The sequence below is a fragment of the Diorhabda sublineata genome, chromosome 4 (genome assembly GCF_026230105.1).
Source record: "Diorhabda sublineata isolate icDioSubl1.1 chromosome 4, icDioSubl1.1, whole genome shotgun sequence".
In the NCBI taxonomy this organism is placed as follows: Eukaryota; Metazoa; Arthropoda; class Insecta; order Coleoptera; family Chrysomelidae; genus Diorhabda; species Diorhabda sublineata.
Genome location: NC_079477.1, coordinates 14,191,262 through 14,216,031, shown reverse-complemented (window position 1 = coordinate 14,216,031; position 24,770 = coordinate 14,191,262). Strand labels below are relative to the sequence as shown.

Here is a 24,770-nt window from a genome sequence, read left to right as displayed (position 1 = left end):
ATTTGAACGTTTCCAAGCATAATTTTAATTTTAATTAACAACTCCTATTATTTTTAGAACAGCAACATGTTTTTTGCGTTTTTTGTTCCCGAAATTTGTTATGATATATGAGAAACAAGCTGCGAAATAATTTGTAACTGAAGAAATTCAACACAAACAAAGATTTGCTCATATTCTGGAAAATATAATAATAAATTATTTTCGTAGCGGGAATCCGGTATACGTCAGATGTGCAATCTCACAATACGATCTAGAGAGGCCATGATACAATACAATGGATGATATTTTTTGATATATACCTCTGCTACCTGAACAAGCACCCCTAAGGTATAAAATGGTGGGAGAAATAGTTAGTTCTTTGTATGGGAGAAATTATATCTTTTAATTTCCTTCACTGATGTTTTATCAATTATTTCAAATTTGAAACATAATACAAAGGGTGCTGGAGGATTGATTCTCTGATATGTTTATTAAACCACAAATGTTTGTATGAAAATCATTTTACAACGTAGACTCCATTGAACTTGATACACTTTAACTAACAAAGTTGAGATTTCTTGAAATCAACAGAATAAGAATTTGTTCATGATTTGTTTACAAACGCTGTATTAAAATATTTCTCATATCCAATTGATATTCATAGTTGAAACCAATAATGTGAGATGCCTATAGCTTCCTTAATCTCTTATCGGACAATACCATATCGTGAAGTGTTTCAATTGTTTCGGCCGTTGAGACTTAAACGGTATAGATCGTTAGATCTCCTCTGTGCTTGTACGCCCAGAATTAACTTGAGTATACCATTTTTCTACCTTTAGAATTCATAATTTACACACAACATAGTTTTTATCAATCGTAGCTTTGGCTTTGGTGTTAGTTATGTGACAGAAGCCATTCTTAAGAGACATGAAAAGTTTTTTCATTTTTTCCTCAACTCCAGCTCACTGGATAATCTGCCATCACTGATTGTTAAACAGATACAAAGTGACAGCTCAAATTAATTTTGACAAAAATAAAATGATTTATAACAGTGGATAGGAGAATTGTTTGGTCTCCAGTCAAGTGACAGTAAGCTGAAAATCTTCTTAAATCGCCCTCGTAATGATAAGAGAAGTTCTTTTTTATTTTTACCTTCCAATGGTTAACAACCCTACTACAAAAGACAAAATGAAAAAATACATTTTCCATATGATTACATTGATTGAGTCTTGACCAGTGAAAAGCGCAATTTGTGATTGTTCTCTAAATAATCATAAACTAAAGGCGTTATGATACTCATTACACATTCTATAATGGAAAGAAGCGGTTGTATTTCATTAGTCAGTAGAAAGATCCTGATAGTCAAAAAGTAAACACAATACTATCCAGATCGTATAGATAGAAATGTAAAGTCATATTTCTGGGACTAACACTACTTTCAATTTGGATGTTGTCTGTCAGGTTTTTCTACAGTTCCACATAGTTTCAACCGATGAATAATTGGTGAAACGATGTGAATCATGAGAACAAAAAATGGGTATCTTGATAATTTACTTGAGTAAATATTCTAATACTCCTGGAAAAATATTCAAATGTTAGGAACCATAGAATTATGAGAAATGAGTTTCGTGAGAAATCATCATTACTCTTAGCAATAAACGCGCGTTGGTTACGCGTGACGACAATTGTACCACCATACAAAACGCTGTATAAGAATTTTTAATGTGCAATTCTTATGCAGCAATAGACAAGTTGTTGATATTAGACATGTCAGGTTACTAAATATAAGCGAATAAATCGATACATATTGTTTGTCAGAAACAGAAATGTGTTCAAAGTCGTGGAGAATAGCAAAAAGTGAGAATATTGATAAATAGAGATTTTCGAATGATTTCGATGGTTTTCGAGGAAGAAATAACTGTACAACCAATCCCAGTTGTTTTTTAGTGGCATAAATAGAATTGTATCTAATTTATTACTAGGTATATTTAAGAGGATTAAATTTTATTACTAATCTGGGGGAGGAGTATGTGAGAAGTAAATGTGGTCACGAATAAGAGAAACGTTATTTAATTTAGTTTATAGTTTAGTGAGCAAGGAGAATGGCGAAAACTATTAAGCTATTTTATTAATTTTTGTATTACTTCCCATCAAATAAGTTGATTATAGTTAGTAGAACCCTACATATCCACGTCCTGATCATGCGAAGAGTTTACTCAATCGCTTGTTTACCTATATTTTAACAATACCTAAATCAATTCTAAAAAGTTGTGAGTGGTATCATTGCCAAATCAATTATTTGATCCCTAAAGAAAGCAAGCGTTTCTTGTACGATGTTAATTATGCGACATGAGAAAATTCCTATTGTGTAAAACGGTAAGGCTCAATACCGTGTTTTCTAACATTATTTGCATCCAAAATATTATTTATCATAGATAGTTTAGATAAAACACAGTGTAGTAGAAAAATTGACTAGAAAATAAGTGATGTCTAGGTTGACCGACGGTAAATAATTTTTATTGATTTACATTTATACTATGAATGGTTAATTCATAGAGAAAAAAGGAATATATAGTTACATAAATCAATAATCTGTTATAAATTGGCGACAATTTCAATGTAAATCAATGTTTGATAATTCTAAAGGAAACAATTAAGTAGGGAACCCAATATATATGATCAAATTCATATATAAAAAATGAATTAATAAATAGATACTTTTAAGTAAAAATTCTTGAGAATAATCTATAAATAAAATTTTTATTTTGTCTTTATACTGTCGTGACAATTCCCCGAAGAAATAAGCGAGTTAAATCATTCTAAATGCGAAATACACATTCGAACGTAAATGTTTTAAAACTGCCATCATAAAGAAACAAATATCATCAATTAGAATTGTGACTCCTTTGGGAACTAGAAGAAAGATACGAGTCCCAAACTCCCCACTCAATCAGTTGTGGCATGCCGAGTATCGAAACAAAGAAATTGTACTTGAGAAGTCTTATTCCGACAAACTAGAGCGATAGGCATCATATCGAACTTCGCCAAGAGAATGTTATATTTCTTGGATAAGTATACCATGGAGCTACAGAAATTAATAAGCAACCAAACGTTCGATACAGAAAAAGAAAATAATTATTTCCTGGTGAAATATGACGTCATCTTTGGGATCCAATAGGATTATGATATGTTTTTCTCGTTCAGCATGATTGAGATTTTAGGTGGTTCATTGATTGATTATCCTGGTCAGATCATGTAGCTTGTTACAATTATGTTGATGGAAACTGCTGGCTTCTCTTGAAAATTGCGATGCTGGTGACAGCTTTAATAGTTGAAGACATGATTCAAAGTGAATGAATCATTTTCAAGGAGCTAATTATTGTTAGTAGACTTACAACAGTTATGACAATAAAATTCATCAACTTTGCATAAGGTTTAAAGACAATTGCAGTACTATCACTGCCAAACTTCAGTTTGACCTACAATTGTTATGCTAGTTTTTTTTAATATCTCTGCACAAGCTGGGATTATCGGATTAGTACACACAATGCATTCCTATCCAAATGTTCTATTATGTCCCATTTTCTTAAGTATAATATGCTATGTAGTCTCCCATTTTGAGTGAATGTGGATAGAGGTTTTGTCCTCAACGTATCAACATTTGCACGTTGCATCCTATAGTGAACCTAGCGTTTTTAGGTATTTATTGAGGCGGCAGTTCTCCGACAAGACTCCTGGTAGCATTAATGAATTGTTCATACCTAGCGTGATACATTCATTAGATCTTCTTTGGTTATAGGTTTCAGAAATTATTTTTGCCTGTCTCAAATCCCGTACATTATCAATCTTGATTTTTTTCGCATCTACCTCATCTTCGAGTCTTTTCACTATTGTCCTGTAGCCGATTCCACTGAAGGGTTTATCCGCCCCTATTTTGGCAAGTCTGTTTGCTATTTCATTTCTATCCACCCGAATGTGTCCCGGAACCCGGAACGCATTGCACAGTTCATTAAACTTTTCTAGGCTTTCTCAAATCAGCTTCGATTTAATGAAATTGGAGTTCAAATCTCTAATGGCTGCTTGGCAATCGTCAAAGTGATAAACTCCTTTCTAAGTTGCATTGGACATATTTTTCACGTGCATATATTTCTGTTTAAAAAGTACTTGTTTGGCTCTGGGCATGTTTACACCTATTCCAGTTCTTTATACTGTTTTGAAACCTTAAATTTGAAGGGTGAAACTACAGCAACATTTGAATGAGGAGTGATGTTAAAACTAATTGGATTCAATTCTAGGCCTTTTTCTAATGTTGTGTGTGTAATATTGTTGCCTTCCACGAGCAATATCATAAAATGGCGAATGTTTCGTGGATGATAATTCTCTCTAGAAATTTGTCACGAATTACCACTACCAAGGTTTATTTGAATAACTAGTATATCATTTCTTCAGATGTGACATAACTTATCAGTTTCTAATATATAACATTTAGTTCATCCTCGGTAAATCGGGAAGAGTCACAATCTAAACTACTATAAAAGTTTGGTCACGGCAAATGCCTTTACGGCCATCGGGGGTAATATAAAGAAAATGAAAAACACTATATGTAGTATTGTCTCCGGAAAGGTGATACTGACAACTGGTCCCGTTCTGGCGCCTAGTAACCGGAAGTAACGTGAGCACTGTCCCCTTAAAGTTCCGGCTTAGGCGCGTATATGATACAGCGGTGCAGTGACGGCAACTGCAAATTTATTGCTACTGAAAGTTTAATTAACTAATATCGTAGGTATATTATTTATTATACAATATTGCAGTTACAAATTGGTTCAATTTTAAGATTATTATCTTTCAGATAATATAATTGTTATTATGAAAGGATTATGTTCTACAAATTACAGACGCAATTAGTAGATGGAAATGTTTTTAAATAAAACTTTCCATAAAAAAATCTTGTATCTAACATTAACTGCTTTCATTATTGTGTGAGTTTTTTATATCACAGAGCGGATACATATTGTTGGTTTCTCTCAATTCCTTGGTCATGTTTGTGTATGTTACGTGTATTTTTGGATATCATTAAGCCTGTTTTAGGTGAAATCTGTTTTTTAAGTTTCCTAATATACAGGTATTTTAACAGTTTGAATAGAGTTTCTTTTCATAATTATGGAAATAAGTCTCTAGACCTGATACGATAAGAATTAATAGTTCAAAAGACTGCAGAAAATTATATTTTTAATATAATGAATACCGAATACTAATGACGACACTAGTTGTGAGCAAATTGGTTGTTACAATCAACAGGACATAGTCCAGATTGTTATAATGGTTGCTTAATGTCAGAATTCATTTCTCGTATGGATTAGATATTCCTTTTTTCACTCTCTTTCATTGGGTGTCTTGAGTAATTACATACATACATACATACATTACATACCAAGTGGCGTTTACAATACTACGAAGAACTTTGCACTGAAATCTTCTAGAATTTCGATGTTGAATTTGCACGCGCCGCAGAGTTGTTGTATCTCATAACTCCCTATTGGTTTCAGAAACACTTTGTAGATCAGCAATTTATTGTTAGTTGATTTTATTTTATGCTCCATGATTATGTATATTCTCCATGTAAGTCTGCGATCCTAATGTATCTCTTAATATTTGGAATGCTCCAGTTTTTGCAAGGAATTACCGTTGAATGGAACAGTTGAACATATGCCCTTTCTCTGTGTGAAAATTATGTGAACTGACTTTTCTTTATTTACTTCAAAGCGCTATTATTTGAGCCAGCAGGATATGGCATCAAGGTTAACTTGCAATTTCCGAGATACTGCAGCAGTATCATATACATTATTTCAGAGTAGTTATATTTTTATAAGAGGGAAGATCTGCTGAATACTGACGAGCTCTGGTTATCTGATGCAAGGTTGTAGTTATATTATATGTTATGGTTGTAGATATTAAATGGTACTAGTGCTAAATCACTTTTTATAAAAACGAAAAGACATTTAAATACGAAAGTATAAATACCTGTTCTAGGTATCAACTCTACTTGAAATGCAAAGGCTCCATCAAGTTATTGGTATTAAAATAAAGGAGTCATCTATTCTAACGTTATCAATTTATTTGGCCATCAAATAATAGTGAAATCTCAGGAACGTAACTAATTTTTGTTATTAACGCTTGAAGAATGAAGTTCACCATTGTGCGTGACTTGATTTGAGCCACTTTGCAAATTTTGTTACGACTCTGGATCCATTTCTTGTTCCTGCGCTACATTACGTCTCCTTAAAGCCAAGGTGTCTGGTTTAAAATGCTAATCTTCACAAATGGGGTGCGCGTTATTTTGAATTATGGTTTTGTTTTACATTTTTATTGCGGTGGCATTTATAATAACGTTTTTCAATTTGTGTTCATATTTCCGCAAAATTTTCCCCTTAAAGGAAAGCGTCGAGGAATTGAAAAAGCTAAAAGCTTATCCAGAGACTTGATATTGACACAGTTGATAATAAGCAGTAGTAAGAAATTCATAATATCTTAATTAACACATAATTTGGTAAACATAATTTTCGAATAATATTGATATAAACAACTATATAATGAGTCTATATGATGCCAGTAAATTTAAATGAATGGATTTCTCATATTTCTTTTGGGCCAGTTGAATGTAGCTAGAACCCATTATTGCAAAATAATTGTTGCTTATGTCCCCTCCCTACGTTGATTTTGATCATGCATCGCGATGTATTGAGGATATTAGATGTTGAAGTGTCTCATGACAGTTTATATCAGCTTATTGCCTTTCTACAGTGAGATTCATTTATATGGATAAAATACATTTTTCAATGTCAAATAATAAAAATTTATCTAGAGATCAAATTTTATGAGCGTATTATGATACTACTTTATACTCAAAAATAGAGAATTTGTTTGGTACTAGATTTAGAATGTTTTGAAATTACTATCACCAATTTCACAATAATAATATCCATATCCATTGATAACATATATAGAACTCAAACTTCTTCAAATAACATTCACAAAAGAACATCTTGTATGAATAGATATCCATAGAAAACATGTTTCATTTTCTTAGAATAAGCTACTAGAGGATAAAATATTCAAAGTAACATCGATATTCAATACAAAAACTTTATCATGGTTGATAATATGAGCTCGAATAATAAGTCTTTAGAAAGACAAAAGTTCGAAGGAAATATTTGAAAGACATAGAGATTATTTAATGGAACTGGTGCAGCATCGAAACATCTCTTAAGAATTGATCCTGTTCAAAGGAAAACAGAAGCTTAGTTTAGAAATAATAGCAGATTAATAAATGCTAAATTTCTTTGAGGAATACAAACTGTCTCCAAACATTTAAGAATAAACTGATTTTTCTACAAGCATCGCTAAAAGGTAACGAAGTTAAAAGTTTGGAATATTGTTAATGGTGAATTTTTGAACTAAAATGTTCGTATTGTATTGTATCAAAGTTGTAGCTATAGAGCGACTGATAACTAAGTAAAAGCAACTATTCCTAAAAAATGAACTGTTTTCGAATATTAAGCGATTTGGGGGTACTCGTTATGAGGAATCATGAACAATTGAATGTAATTTAATAGTTAGATGTTTGTTCAATTCCTTATGTCTGAGCAGTGAGGTAATGGCTAAAGCAGATTATTAAAACCGTTAAATAAGTCGTGACATTTCGATGATAAGGGAATAATCACACATATTCACACAAACAAAGAAATAACTCTTGAGAACCTAAGGAATGTAATATATTAAGTACAAATTTATTGTTTGTTATATCTTTCCGATTAAAGTTGAATAGCGTGTAATCTGATTATTTTATAAATATTTGATATTACTACATAGTTTAAATGATCATCCATCGATACAGGAATCTCAGGAACTTTCTTATTTATAAATATATAATAAGTTATAATTTTTGTGAAAATGAAATACTATATTTACTTGACAGATCATTGAATTCAGTGCCATAAATATTTTTCTCGAAATAAATCTTTTTTTAGAATTCTCAATTTTCTACAAATAAATATTAGAATGACTTTGTTTCGAACTAAGCACTTTCTCATTTAACAATTAAAAATATGGTTAAAATTAGTAACCAACAGATTCTACATATCTGTAGTCAATCTAAATGAATCATATACAGTTGAATTAATAAATTATATCACAATTCAATGATTTCTACGCAAAGTATTTGCAAACAGTATTTTTTATTGTTTTAGATACCTTTTTATTCTCTCTTCTCTCGTTCAGTTCGTGAACAGAAAATGTCCAGTTTAAACATTCTTATTTTCTATGCTCTTATTTCAGAGAGCCACTAACTTTATTTAGATATTCTTAACGTTAACTAGAAATAGTTGTTCGGAATAATCAGATCAGAAAATCTACAATTCTTGTCATCTTTGAAGACAAATATCAATTTTTCGAAAATATTATAGTTTTTTGGGTGTATTTATTCTTTCTCAATTTAGATTGTTTCAAACGCGATATTAACCGAATTAAATAATTTAGATAAATGTTATCTTATTTGATAATAATAAAAATTTACGAGATTTTAGGAAAGTTGTCATGTCTAATTCACATTTATCTACTTCTAACTGAAATAAGTGCTTTTACAAATTTGGAAATATATATTTAAATTTCTCTTCTGGCAAATCAGTACTACTCAATAATGATCGTAGTACTTACCACAATATTACAAGATGATTATAGAATAACACAAAAACCTAAGAAGGGTGAACAAATTCCATTTTTCAAAATTTTTTATCGTTTGTGTTAGGATTAGTAAGGGATAAGCGACACATACTTTACATTTTTTAATCAATCCAGCTTTATTACTGATAGAAGAAAAAACATTGAATAAGAATATAAATGGTGAATAGTTGATAGATTACATTATTTTGAGGAATAAGTACCTCTAAATACGGATGTAAATAGCGTAAATAATGTTGTGTTAATAGTTGGATTTAAGCCTTTGACTGCGTGAACTCAGACATTTTTTCCAAGGTAGAGAGCTAAAGCTGTTTAAATCTTATTTAGAAAATTGACAGCAGTTAATCTAGTCTGAAATTGGTAAGCGAGTCCCTCAGGGTTCAGTGTTGAGACCACTAGTGTTTTTACTATGTACGAGTATAAACTATTTATCTCAGATGTCGATCAGTTTGCTACATTCCTAACAAAAGGGATGAAAACGTCAGGGAATCAGTGAAACTGTTGAGAATCACATTGGATCCCGGTATCAATTAGTTATTTTATGGTATAGTGCAAGTCTCAAAGAATCCAAAGGATTTTAACTCTTCTTAAGACGTATTATTCACAATGCAAGAAGTCGACTACATTGTCGCGAACTCTTCACGGAAAATGAAATCCTGCCATTGCCTCGCATGTATATTATATTTGAAACACTTCTGGATATTCATGTACGATATAAGGTAAATCATTCTGATGTTCACAGTTATACTACATACCAGGGTTCGGTTAGACTCATTGTACCATTTTATAGGCTACATCAACACAATATAACAAAATCGATTTTAGACTGTATAACAAGTTTCTAGATAAGAACATAAAAAATATGAACCCGGTTCTATGAGTTTTCAAAGCAATATATATTAATTCATATTATTTTATCACTTATTTAGATCTACTTGAATTTTCTACTATTCACACTACATGGAGTTATTGAAATCGAATCATCAAGATAATGATAAATTACCTTATTTCAATATGTTAACTGAAAGTGAGGATTTTATTATAAAACTTTATAATTTGAACAAACTGTTTGACATTTTGTTGTCGATTATTTCGATATTTTTGGAATTGTGTTCTCTCCATGACATGTTTATTTCCAATGAAAACTTACTACTAAAGTACAAAAAAGAAGAGTATCGGTATTAGGTCAACGAACAATAAGTAAAAGGTTAAATACCACTGGTTCAATGAGGATCCCTCACCTTAATTTAATTCTCAAGCTGATTAAGTCAATAATGTTATATACATTATTTTCTCAAATTATTTCATATATTTGCTGTTTCAATATCTCTTTGGACTTATTTATTTATCTTTGAACAAAGTTTTGAATGTCCTCGATTAAATAATCTAGCAGATAAATAGAATCAAATCATTTGAGATACGTACTAAAATTCATATCGTGCACTTAAAGAGAAAATTGAGTTTTCTATCATTTAAGCAAAGGTAAAAGAGTTTTGTTCACGCTAGATACGTTAATGAGGAAAACCGTCCGCCTGCCTCTTTGCGACTGGCCCGCCATCTGTAATCAACGATTTATGGAGGTCCCCATTTAAAATTTCTCAGCCCTTTTCTTCCTAGTAAACTATCTATATTTCGTTCTTTATCTGTGGTCTTTTCATTTCCCGGTTGGTTGGATGCGATTGAGTACCTTTTCAAGTTTTAGGAACTACAATGTCACACATTTATCTGATGGCAGAGTAAAAATTTATTGTTTCTATCTTACCGGGGCGTAATCACCCGGCTATTTTCAGAACGTAAATCAAACGTTGAAATATTACACCGTTTCTCCTTTTTACATTTCACGTTTTTAACGAGTTCATCAGAATTTGCTGATGCTCAAGTCCTTTAATGTTGATAAAGGTCAGAATTGTCTCTGTACAAGCACCGACTTATCTAAATCAGAGAAATTAATCTTTTCCTGGTATTCAGAATAAGTCTAGAAAACATTTATGTTGTTTTTATTATTTAACAAAGTACGGTTTACATTACACTTCAACTGATTTTATACCGGATGATTTTTACATAGCTACATTTTAGATATTAATGTCAAAAAAATAGATGATAATAATCCAATGGTTATTTTCCGCTAAGAATTTTCACGTTCTACACTTATATATTGCGATTTTTTCTGAAACTATTGGGGTAAATTGGAAGTAAATTATTGATAATCACATAGGTTAAATTTTTCCATTTTTATGCATTTACAACATAACTTGTAACAAACAAAACTCATACTACTAACAACCGTGTTCATGTTTTGTTTTGGTTTTCGGAGTGATGTGACGTAGAAAACACTAATCAATATGATTAGAGAAGAATATTTCTTCTTATAAATCCATTTTATTCTCTTTCCATAGTTAGCATCGTTGGGTGTAAAAAATTTCTTATAGTACTAATTTCTTCAGTCCTATTTTTTAAAGAATAGTCTTCTTAGGTCGATACATTTTATTTATACAGCGAACTAAATGTTCAAACAAATAAGTTAAATGCTTGATCTGGCTTGGATACATCGTTTTTACTTTTCAGTTGTCAATTTTTTTATATTAATACGAATTATGACGCTATTATCAATTTTTTAGATGTAAGTAGCCTATTGTGTCATAAACAAATAGATAATAGTGTATGGATGTCACATATTTCTGATAGCAATTATTTTCCCAATAGATAGATTCACAGATACAGTTTTATGAGTGACCAGCTAAATCACCCGATTTATCTTTACTACATTTTTTGTGGGGATACCTCAAGTCAACACATACCTAATGCTTACATCGAAAAAGAACTGAAATTGATTTAATCTATTAAAATAGTGTTGAAGCAGTTTCCTCACCGCTTTGCTTTTTGTCAAGCGGCAAATAATTTGCAATTTGAGCATTTACTTCATTAGTTTGTAGTTTCATTCATTCAGATGTCATCATTAATATGAAAACACCGAAAAACTCTTCTCAAAAATGAAATAGATCCGTTGGGGGTAACACAATATTTGCATAACTACTACACCACTACTCATAGCCAAACGGTTAGATGCAAGTTTTGATAACCAAGTAATTAGAAACTGAAGGACAACTGCTTTAGTTTATCTTCAGACAGTGTCATTAGGAGTGTTGGTGTATTTATTTGATCACATGCCTCGACGTTTTTACTAAAATAATTACTTCTATAATTTCTAGATGTATTATTTTAACAGAAGTTTCTCTTTGGGCTGCTAATTAAAGATATCATAAAAATATGAAATCACTGAAAAAATCGCTATTAAAAATGAAAGCGATCTATTACGATTTTTTCCCAATGAAACTTTGTAAGAATTTGAATTCACTGCAGATATAAACACAAGTAGATATTAATTTTATGGTTATAAAATGAGAAAATAATAAGTCTTTATCAGATTCTGTAAGATTTAAAGTCGTTTCAAATCAGTGACAATTTATTTGATCAGTGGCAATCAAATGTTTTGATATAAAATCAATTTGTATGTTTACTTCGAATGATCATGTTGTCGTTGTCTTATGGTTTGCATCATTTATTTACTCCTTCTATGTCTTATACTTGACATAACTTTTTTTTCCATTTCCAATAAATTTTTATAATTCTTCAAATAATAGTAAATAGAGTTATGCTTTGTTGTATTATATCTTTCCATTGATTTATCTCTAGATTTTATCGTCAACTTGATATTGTCTGTTAACAATGGCGGCTTATGTTAATACACGTTCATTTCTCGTAATGGTACAATTATTCCAAAAATATTCAATATCAACTCATTAAAAGGATTCACTTTATCATCGAATGGAAATCTGTTAAAAGCTCTGAATGCAATTCTTTGTGTACGTTAAGCTGAGATTTCTATGTTTCTATGACATTTATTAAGTAAAACCTAATTTATTTAAAAATTAGTTTGGTGTAAATGTTCACTAGAAATTTGTTTGAAACTACGGGTAAATAGGCTTTGATGGGTCTCCAGGAAACTTTCCTCTGTGAGTAATTGGTTCAAATCATTAGTCTGTATTCCACTCTTCGCCGTGACAAATTTACTCATGATATTTAATATATCCTAATGTTATTATTAATTTCATTCGGTTTAAGTTTGTTTCCACCACGGTGATTTGCGTCAATTAAGTAAATTTCTTTATTCTGATTTAAGAGACTGGCTGGAACAAGAACAGAGTTCAAAATATTTTATAACTCTAAGTGAAAATAATTGAGTATAAGTAATGGTTGATTGACAGAGAAAGGTTAGATTGTTAACTTACGTGAAGTTGGCCTATACTACCGGCTGATATTTTCACACTATGCTTCGATTTTAACGGAATAAGTTACAAAAAGTCGAAAATCTTGAAGTCAAACGGCCTGGATTACAAGTTTGTCGATTAAAAGTTTTCTGCCTAAGAGGCCGGCTTATCAACACCTAGACAATCCCAAATCAGTGGGTATGATCGATATTCGTTAAATATATAATCGTATATGCAGTTTCCATCTTTTTTCTACTGCTTATGCTGGTTAATGCTCCTAACAGTCGACAAATTGAGACGCAAACTTAATTCCACCGATTCCATAATATTTTTTAGCGCCGTAGAAAGGTCTTCTTCCTCTTATACAACATCGGTTTTTGTTTGTCAATTTAAAGGAATCAGAAATAAAAATCGCAATGACACGGGTACTACGTTCAGGATGTTCTAGAACCATATGTCATTTTATATGCATATTTATGAAAAGCAATTATATAACTTATAAATTAACACCATATTAATCGTTTACCTGAAATCAATGATAGAGTTATGCTTTTGAAATAGTAGAATCCACTACACATTGTGCTTTCTGGTGAAAAGTTAAGGTAGCTTAAATCAAAAATTATCAATGACAAAACAGAACCTCACCTAGACGCTACAATGACATATCAGGTATCGCGAAATTTAATAATTTAGCACTGATTATGGATACTGAAAATAGTATAAATTTCATGAATGGATACGAGTGCTTTTGATGATAGCCAATAATATTTCTTATTTGATATTACAAACACAACAATGCATAGAAACATTATAAGTTGCTTGGAATCGAAGCCAGAGCGGTGTAGAGTTTGATCTGGTATTTGCTTACGCGTTTTTCGTAATATATTTATTGTTTTCGGAAAAATATTGTCCTCAAGATTATAGGTATAAGAATTAAATCACAATAAGACATGATCCTTATTTATAACAGGGTTTAACATACACGTGTATGTTTATTGAAAATTGAGAATTGAAAGGATAAAGAAAAAGTGAGTGAAATCATGGCATTCTTCTGTATTATCTTATTATAATTTTATAATCGTTTTTATTGATGTTTACAAGTTCAATAATCATCTTTTTGTCAAATTTCAAGAATTTCCTCCTAATTTGAAGTTTTATCAACAATTTAGTATTTTTACCCTTGAACTATTTCTATAATATGTTATTTCCGTTCTGAAATTATACTTCTGCGTAGAGAAAACGAACGCATTATCGACAAAGTAATAAATAATTATCTAACCCCATTTTAAATTGACAAATCCCTCAATTTATGAGTGCTTCGTAATCATGGTTGTTGTAATCCATGAGCTTAAAGCTATAATTCATTATTAAATTTAACTTATCGCGTTTTCTTTTCACACCTTACTTCGCCTATTATGAAATTCCAAGATTTAATTTTTGGGGATGAAAGATATTATACAGATATCGATTTGGTTGATAGGATACCGCTACACAAAATGGAGGTTTTGTTGTAAGGAAAGCTTGATAGTGAGGAATCAACTAATCGATCAAGAAAATTATTATTGGAAGAACACAAAGTGGTTTTATTTACTCTTTACCGATAGCATATACTGTTCTTCACTTACTTCTAGTACATTATTACATCCTATCTACTTATATAATCTTCATTATATGTTAGTTGTTGAGGTTTTCCTATAATTTAGCTATGACTTAACTTCATCACTTCAACGAAAAAAAGAGGTCCAATCATACCAATTTAAACTAATTCTTCGTTGGTTAAAGTCACATGCGCGCTGTTGGGATGATATGCTCAAGGACGAAGCACACTACCTAGTCTTGTGGTAAGAACATTTGGCCAAATTCGAGACGTACGAGGACGACAGGTCGATTTATTTTTTGTAAATGATCCTGTTGCGCGAAACGTATTTATTCAACAAAATATGTTATTGAAATCATGTATTAAAACTTCGTTGAATAGTAATGACAGATTAGATTTGACATATTGTTCACGGAGCACGGTCTACTGCGCATTGTTTCTGAAACTAGACACTTATTGAGAGCTTTATTTCGCTCTGCAAATCTAAGCAACACGCTGTTGATATGTAGATATTTCATTTATTTTGAATCCGAATATGGCAGTTATTACGTCGATTGAGCGTGCCTAGTTATTACAACTGTTGTAAAATCTAGTTTTATAGTTAATTTCTGTTTCCTTCCCAAATATCCTACCAACTGGTATCGCTCGGTGGTCACTGATAATTCTTCCCCAATGGTATAGTCTATTTTTATTAATGAGAAAGTATTGAAATGATGAATCATTAATGATCAATAATCCACTTCTTTTCATAGACAGTTAAAATATTTTTTCAAGTTATATCTCGAAGATTTTTGTATGATCATTTGTATAAATATAATATATAGGGTATTGCTTATAACTTCCAAACAGGAGAATGTGGAGAAGTGCAATCTTCTCTAAAATGTTTCATTTTTTCATACTAGCTATAAAGGTATAAGGGTTTAAACAACCTTACGTTCATAAGGAATCATTTTAATACAAAAACTCATCAGTATAAGTAAAGCTACTTCTCGCAAATCCTAATCAGAAATGGAAGTGTTGCCACAAATAATCAAAATGAGTAGCTTAATCATTTCATCAGAAATATTGTCTAGCTCCCACATTTTTTCTTCTTCTTCAATCGTATTAACTGCCTTTTTTCAGATTTCAGGATTCACATCATTCACAGCATTCTAAAACAACTGCTTTACATCACTCATTTGAAATTAATTCCTTTTTCTTCTTTCTTTAACAGTGCCCTTACCAGTTCATTCGGGCTCAGTTCGCTATGACACATTGGAGATTTAACCACCGACATTACACTATGTTCTTCAATTTCATCAACCACTTGGTTGAGGGCAATTTTTCTAAAAGTCAACTATTATACAGTTCTGAGGAAAAAGACCTATCATTTGTTCGAACCATTTTTTAAAAACATCAGCGTTAATGTCCTCATAGTAGTTACCGGAACAAGTAGATTCAAAAGTCAATAAACCGTTTGAACTGTTGAGCTCCTTTCTTCTTGGTGGAATCAAAGCAGTAGATTAATTTTAAAAAAGCCTGTCGTCGACTTATATCAGTTTCATTTCATTTCAACTTGCCAAAATTTATTTGGCGATTCATATTTCATCTGAACAAAATATATTCTTTCTTTGGTTTTTCATTTCTTTATGGTGTTTAGGTAATTTCTTCTCCATACTACAATATCGTTTCTTGTCATGAAAATAGACTTTATGGAATGCTTTCTTCAGTCAAAACCTATCTCTTTTAGAAGTTAACTTAGTATGCTTCGACTTCTTAATCCTTATTATCCTGAACTGTGACTTTTCCGGTTGGAAATTCTTTTCTAAACAAGAACACAAGTACTTTTTTTCGAACTCTTTCTTTCAAATGATTTTCTGTTTGAGATTTTGTTTTCCCTGGAGCTTTACGTGCTGTTTGAAACTCGCCATATTTCTTTCCTTCAATAACTCTATATATAGTAGATATCCCTAAACCAAGCGTACTACTAACTAATTCCACTTTGTCATCAACATGAACGTTTGCCTGTAAATGATTCAAAACAATTAAATTTTTATATTTTTTCATTATATATATACTCGTATAAATAGGTACTTATAACATGTAAAAAACTTTTGAGAAGTTCAAACCTTTTTCAGTTGTTTTGTACAACTTATGGTTATAAAAGACATAAAAACATTTATGAAAATTTTAGGAAATATTTAATTATCTGAAATAATATTTAGAATGACCGTATTAAGTTTAATCTGGTAATCGAACAGTCTATTACTACTATATCGAACTATTTGTGAATGTTATGTCATTGTGTTGAAGCAATATTTTATAATTAGTTTTAATCACCAGTAACGAACCTTGGTTATACATGTCTTAGAAAATTCCCATAGTTTGGAAAAGATTCTTTAAATATACTGTCAACAACTATATTGAAATACATCCTTGCAGTTCCGTGTTATCTATTAATTTCTATAATAAAATTATTTACCATTTTTTCTTCTAAATTCGCCTGAAGCTTAACTAGTCACATAACGGATATATAAATTATGATTATCGCTGCAAAATAATCCATTATTTACATAAATAAGGCAATTAAATCAACTTATACGTGATTAAGATATAATCTTTATTTAATAACTTTGCTGGTGTTGTCTAGGAGGTAATTGATGAAATTCACACACATGTTAAACGAAATCACAAGGTTTTATGAATTAAATTCTATAAATTACATAAAATTGCAATGTTTTTTTGGGGATATGAAAAAAGTATTTTGAATTACCTCGGAAAAAACTAAAATTTGTTATTCCAAATGTAATAAGCAATACATCATATCAATGGATTTACATAGTTTAAAACTCAAGAACGATTTACTACCTAACATGGCGATGGCGGTGAATAGAATCTCAGATTCAGAGTTTTACATCTTCATTTTGAAGTTAGGAGGAATATGTATTGTTGGAATTTTAGAGCGAGAAAAGAAAATACAAGTGATATATATTTAGATTAAGTTGACGTCTGTGAACGAATTCTGCTATAAACCGTTATATTTATAATCTTTAATTTAAAACAGATTCTATTAAAGAATGTATACGGCTTAGAAAATAACTTGGTGTAATGGAAATTAACAACAACTATGCACAAGTGCATAAAAAAAATTAGTCTTGAATAGATTGGAAGCACACATATAAAATCGAAAGTGTGGAAAGTTTCTAAACCAACGTTACAAATGAACACGGCTATAGAAATTATGTTTCATTATAAAAAATTATAGAATAATCAACCAGTGTATAGGATATATTAAATTATTTTTACAATTCAAAAAATTTACGAAATATGTACTCTAAAATCTTTCTTTTTCTTCCTTTACTCTTTTTACTATAACTTTCCATCCAACTATCCATTTCTTGGCAATTCTGGTTGCACTCATTCATTATGCACAAATGTCCTACCACCTGACTCTATGGACTTTGACTATTTCTTCCAGCTCAGTATTATTCTTCTTCTCCATGACTCATTGTTTATTTTCACACCACCAAGAATTTTTCGGAATTCTTTCCACTTCCACCTTTCTATTTTTTTAACTCTCTTCTTGGCTAGGACCCAAAACTCAAATCCATAGAGTACAGTCGGCCTAATAATTGTTTTATACAATCTTATATTTATTGCTTTGGAAATCGCTTTTGCATTAGGAATATTATTCAAGGAATTTATTATTCTGCTACCCTTTGCTTTAGTCGAATGATTAAACTTATTTAAAAGGATACTTCTCGGTTTTCGTTCTGAAAGGTCTGTTTTCCACCTGATTCTTCCTTTAGGGTTGAATTCCATTCCATTCACTCTGAAGTCAGTACTTTTTATTCCTTTTCCAGTCTACTATTCACGTTTTCCAATTCCCCCGGGATCTGGCTGGTAACACCTGTAAGTACCTACACTTAAGCACTTAAACTCTCGATTAAGCCTAACTGAGGAAAGCGGAAATATCGGCTATTCACCCTGTTTTGAAGAAATCAAAACGAAGTAAAGAACATAGTTGCTATCTTTACGTACAGCATAGTTAGCAGATTCTGAAGAAGTTCATTCCAAGCCAGTATAGTATAAACACACTGAATGAGCGCAGAGAAGTCGACGTGGCATGGGGGCTATAGAGGCAACGAAAATTCAGTCTAAATGATCAAAAAAACTGTGTCAATAGCATTAGGTGAAACAGAACCATTTTGCGGCGTGGAAAAACTAAAATTAAAGCTTCCACTCATAAATGGTTCGACTACACCAATAGACTAAGATCATCCACGACATCTACTCACTCACAAATATTTATTTTGAAATAAATGTTGAACAATGCATTCCCAAAAATATCTCGTTTTCCAACTACAAATTAATATTTTGTCTCAACATTCAGATTTGTGTTTGAAATCCAAATCCAAAAGAAAAATGGCGTTTTTTGATAGTCGATAAGCTTGATTGTTTCGATACTATAAATCTTGAATGTTGTGGGTTACACAAAAATGATTAATAGCTGAGATACAAAGCAGTTTAACATTATAATTTATTCAGAAAAGGTTAAGGAGTTTACCCAAGTCAAGAATGTGACGTCGAACACCGCTCATATTTTTTCATTTAAATTATTGCCGTATAAGTGTTTACCAACGAAAGCCAACAAACTATTTTACATAATTCTTTTGAGAATCCAACTCAATATCTTTTATGACCAAAACGTGTGAGTTTTTATTTCAAATAAGGAGATTTCAGACAACAATTAGAAGTCTTTTATATATTACATGAACAGATGCGAATTATGAATTTAAATTAGTAATATAGTAGAGTACCACTAGTGTCAAATATCATGATTAAGGATCAGATTTATAATGATCTAGTGAGAAAACGGGTAAATAATTGAAATTGAAATATAGCGATTTAGCATATCACCAAGATAAATAATAATGAAAAATGAATTACATATATGATCAATGAGAATGGAATTAACAAATGTTTAAAAATAAGAATAACGAGTGGCAAGACCACGGTGTAAAGTCTATCCGTACAACCTGGCAAATATTGTCTGTGAATCCGCCTTGCATTTTGTTATCATAGCTGTTAATTTTAGTTCGAATGACTATTATTTGATTATGTTTCCCATATCACTAAAATAATATGCGAAATGCCGTTTCCTTCTTAATTATTTTATTGAAATTGTCTAGTCAGTAAAATAATCTTATTATGAAGATAAAACATTACAAATTTTGTTTTCTTTCTTAGAAAATCAACCGATAATATATATTATAATTCAATTAATTTGATAATTATTAGTGTCTAGTCAAATTTTTTATTACCTATCTAAATGAAAATTTTTGGTTTAATTTCCATATTCACATAAAATACGAGGGAGCAATGTGCCATTAATTCCAGTAATGTCCGTACGGTATAAAACATGTCGCGAATAATCTAAATTTTCTTCTTTGCAGTATCGCTTGAGGAATAAATAAATCCAAAAAGGCGCTAGGACGTATCCATTAGCTGTGCGTACTATATCATCTAATATATCTTCCGGTTTGCATCGACTATTCAGATTCTGGAACTTTTTTTGTTTATGTGAATATCATGGTAATCGTATAGATATTTTATTATGTGTTTCCGTTCTGCAGAAGTAACCCCGGAAACTATCAATAAATATGTTTTCTAATTCTAAAAATTATTCAAATATAAGAATGTTCGAATCTCTTGAAATATATCAACTTTTAAATAATACTCAATAAAAATTAGACTTGTTTCAGATATATCTTATTTCATTAGAAGGTTATTTTATTTTCCTAAATTTCATCAACAGAATATAAAAAACATGACATGAAGATCTTATCAAATTTGATCACATGAGTATTGTACATACTCAAAGGTAATATTTTGGTTACATACAATAATCATAAGTTCTAGTAGTGCTGGAAATAACTGGAACTACGAGAAGTACTATAGAAGCAACTCTAGAAGAAATCCGAAGATTGTAGCCTCTAGATCTAAAAGGAAATATTTATGTACATACAATCATTCTGCGGGTAAATGAGAGGAAAATCTATGAGTTCATGACTAATCTGATTACAAAAACGGACAAGGAAATGATAAAAATAATCATTCCTACAAGACAAAAATGGGATAAAATATCCATCCTTAAGGATAACGAAATCTCAATCATTACAGGTGGCTTGGTAATAATACATGGAATAGGAGCTGGTGTGTTCAAAGGAACTGAACATATAAAAGTCATACAGACTGAAAACTGATTTTTCCTTTTGCCGGTTTGTCAATTAACGTTTTAGAATCAAACAACTGGTAATATATGAGATACTGCGTCATGTATAAGTAAGTGAATCTTGAACGAACATAGAATAACAACAAACGATAAACAATGAACTAAGAGCAACCTGATAATATTATAAATGAGAAAGTTTATATATTTGCTACTCAATAACGTTAAAACTGCTGAAGAAATTTAGAACACAGATCACTTTCTATCGGTGTTACTTATCTTTTTAGATAAAAGTTTGTTATAAGGTAATATCTGTTTTTCCATAGCGCAAGATTCACGATATATGAACTACTAAGTATTAGTTACTTATAAATTATTTCAGGAGAAAAGAACATCTGTTTAATAAAACAACTGTTTGTCAGAGGCAGTCTTACAATTAGAGCTATATCTAGTTTATTATTGTGGCTCCTTTAACTGTAAGAAAGGATAGAGATTCTAACGATGGTAGGTTACGACGATACACTTGTATCGAAACAAATTTTAAGGGACCTCATATCACAGTAAGCAGTTTTAATGCATAATTTAATAAAACGCAAATGCTACAAAATCTGGAAGACCAGGAAAACGATGCTGTCATTAGAAAACAATCCTCACGCAACTACTACAGAAATTTCCTTACAACCAAATGTTACTCAGTCCCGCTTCTTTCTTATGTCACCCTTACTCAAATAACTGTTTCATAATGAAAAGATAAACAAGCTTTATTAAATAATATGAAAAAAACAGCTTCCTATTTGATGATGATGTCAAACAGAGAGCCTTGACGTTCTATTTTTATTTATATAAGTTATGTCAAAAGTCGCGGAATAATAATATCGTATTTTTACATTTTCTTAAAAATGAAAATTGTTTTATGAGTTTTGTGCATTACTTTATGGTAATCCTATATAATTAACTCTCTTTTTTGGCACTTCTCTAAATTTGATTAATTTGAATGAAAGAGATCCTGTTATTTTTTGCTCAATCCGCCCCTGTAATTGAGAATAATAAATAGACATACAAAAAATATCGAATTACGTACGTCTTAATCAACCCTGTATTCGTGTATTCACAAAATAAAACGTTATATGTTCTTAAATCATTTGGACGATTAAATCTTTCAAGTATTAGTTGACTTACGCCACTCCTAATTTATCAGACCCCTAAAGCTAAAATTAACACAAGTTAGATTAAGCCGTCGTATTTGCAACGAAATAACTACTTAAATTTATATAAGGAAGTGTCTGTCTATAAGAGACACTACAACTGCCGACGAGGCTTAAATCATGGTAGGATGTCGGTAGTGGGTACGTCCGACTTTTTTTACATGGCATCTATTTTGCAGAGCCTGTTAAACGCGAGATTAGCAGACGCGCACAGTTTCATCAAATCCCAATGAGATCCTGGTGCCTTCCAAGCCTAGGATAAATTGGGGGATTGCTCGGGCTTAGAGTTGAGTAATGCCGCGTCGAGTAGCGTTTCCAGCTCGATATATCTAGCCTGCCGGTTAGAGCTACGGCAACGCCAGAGCCTCCATTCTATATTTAATTCCGGATTTATATTTGCCCATACATCCTCCAAATTTGATGCATTATTATACCTTGAAATATAATAATTTCAAGAGAGGGATGAGTTTTGTAGACTATTCGCATTTAAAAAATATTATATAGATCAGCAAAAATATGCGGTGAATTGGCATTTTCGAATCTTAATAAATTGAAAGCAAATCGTATTATTTTCTTGATTTTCTCATTCATTTTTTGTTTACTATTGAATTTCCATATTTTCAGTCTATTTGTAACAGCATGATAGTACAGTAAAGCCGAAATGAATTAAATATAGATAATTTATTATCGGAATTTTCACTCGATTGTAGTATAACCTCGAGTACAATATATCATAAAATATAAATGAGTAAAGGTTTAGATATTAACCAATAATTATTTACCTCAGTGACAACGAACACTAAATTACTTCATTATACACTATCAAACAAATCGGCGTCGTTTTTTATATTGTCCTAAAATTTTAATAGAAGGAAAGTCGGATCAAAACTTTCGAAGGAACTCCACTAACAATGACGTTATGACTTTTTCGAGTATATTACGAAAAGAAAATAAACTTTCAAATCTATAATAGTTTTAATGAATATACACCATAGCACAGTTTTTATGACAGATGTCTATGTACAGGATGGTGAGAAAAAATGAATTTTGGTATCTTATGATACAATACATCATAAAATGTAAATGAACAATCCTTAAGGTATAAACTAATACTTCTTTATAATACATCATAAAATATAAATGAACAATCCTTAAGGTATAAACAAATACTTCTTTACACCTCAGGGTAATTATTCATATAAAAACAATGAACTTTCCGTCTCAAATATCCATATTTAATTTTATAAAAATAGTATACTTTATTTCTTAGAATTTAATAATGAATAAACGCCCAACCAAATTTATATATCGACTCATCTCATTACTAACATCATATAAAATGAATTATAATTAATATAAATATGGGATTACTACTGGTTTCAGGGGAACACCTCTTGCATGTTTTAAGTGATACTTTACTAACAGAAGTCAACTTGTAAGGGTTGATACAACGATGTCGTTGAATCTGTAAAATTCTTAGATTTAGTATTCCTTGAAATAGAAGTTACATATTGCCACCTTCTGGGCTACGTGTGGTGCGACTCAATTTTAGCGAATCTTCAAACCACAAAAGAGATGTTAGATATTTACTAGGACTAAACAGCAGGGCTCACTGCAGGCTCTTGAAAGAATAAAAATTCTAACTCTTGCTTCCTTATTCATCTTTGAATCTGTTTGTCTAATTCGTAAGCACGCTTCTCCAATTTCAGAAAGATTGTTGCACGGTTATCCACTTAGGAACTCGGAGCACGACCTTTACCTACCTACTCCACGTTCAGAATTAGTTAAGGGCTCAATATTTTACAATGCAAAAAAATGCACAATCAGTTGACAATTGAAATCAAATCGATATCATATCTTCCCACATTCCGAATAATTTTAGGGTATATTTACTGCAAAGTGCCTTCTACTCTGTAAACGACTGGTTTAATTTTTGCTGCGGCTTATATAGAGTGGATTGAAATTTTATTTTATTTGTATTTTTATTTAGTTTTTTTTCTTGTTTGGTTTCAATTTTTCACAAGCTTCTGTTTGCAAATTGTAACAATTTTTTGACAATAAAGTATTTCTCTCTCTAATTGTTTCCTCTAGTAATACCTTTATCAAGTTTAAAGAAATTATCTTCCTCTGATACATGTCTTACAGCGTTTTAAAATTTTTAATGTGTAAATCCATTAAAATAATCTGATCTTAATTGAAGAGATATATCTCGAGAAATAATGTAACATTTAAACTTAAGTTCACTGTGATAAGTTGGTGAATAATGTTTACTTATATACTCGTATGCAATGTTGAGTAATTCCTGTTCTTTCAATATTAGCCAATCGGAGAGCTCCTGTTTTTTCCATTAGCCTTAATTAACTGTTCTTCTAATATGTGCTTACGATAAATAAATATGGTCCAATATGGTTCATACTTAAACAATGTCGTTGATTTATGCAGATTTCATGCAAATGAAAAATATTTTTGTCTTATCTTCTATCCCCTTCTACAATTAATTTCATCTTTGTTAAATTTTTTATTGTTCTTTTTATATTTCATAGATACATCATACCATTAATGTATACTTGAAAATTAACCACATTAAAATATCTTCAATTGTAATTAAAATAAATTCACTTCAATTCTAATCAGTTGTTTGATAGTCTCATCCATATCAATTAGTTTCTCCTCAGTTGACGTTTCAGGTTCGTTCAACTCCGGCCATATCTGAAAACTTGAAAACTATCGAAATGTTCTAAGTTTTCATACGCATAGTTAAATTTCATTTTAAT

The 24,770-nt window shown here is 30.8% G+C and overlaps 1 protein-coding gene across 2 annotated transcripts in view; it reads left to right on the top strand.

Annotated features, from left to right (window-relative positions):
* LOC130442970 (homeotic protein ultrabithorax) overlaps positions 1-24,770 on the top strand; it is a 381,554-nt gene that overhangs the window by 303,810 nt on the left and 52,974 nt on the right. Inside the window, exon 4 of one of the 2 annotated variants that reach the window (XM_056777390.1) lies at positions 20,016-20,068. The exons of the other annotated variant lie outside the window; for it this stretch is intronic. The gene's annotated coding sequence lies outside the window, so the exon portion shown is untranslated. Of the gene's footprint in view, positions 1-20,015; positions 20,069-24,770 lie in introns of those variants that run through there. 2 annotated transcript variants of the gene reach the window in all.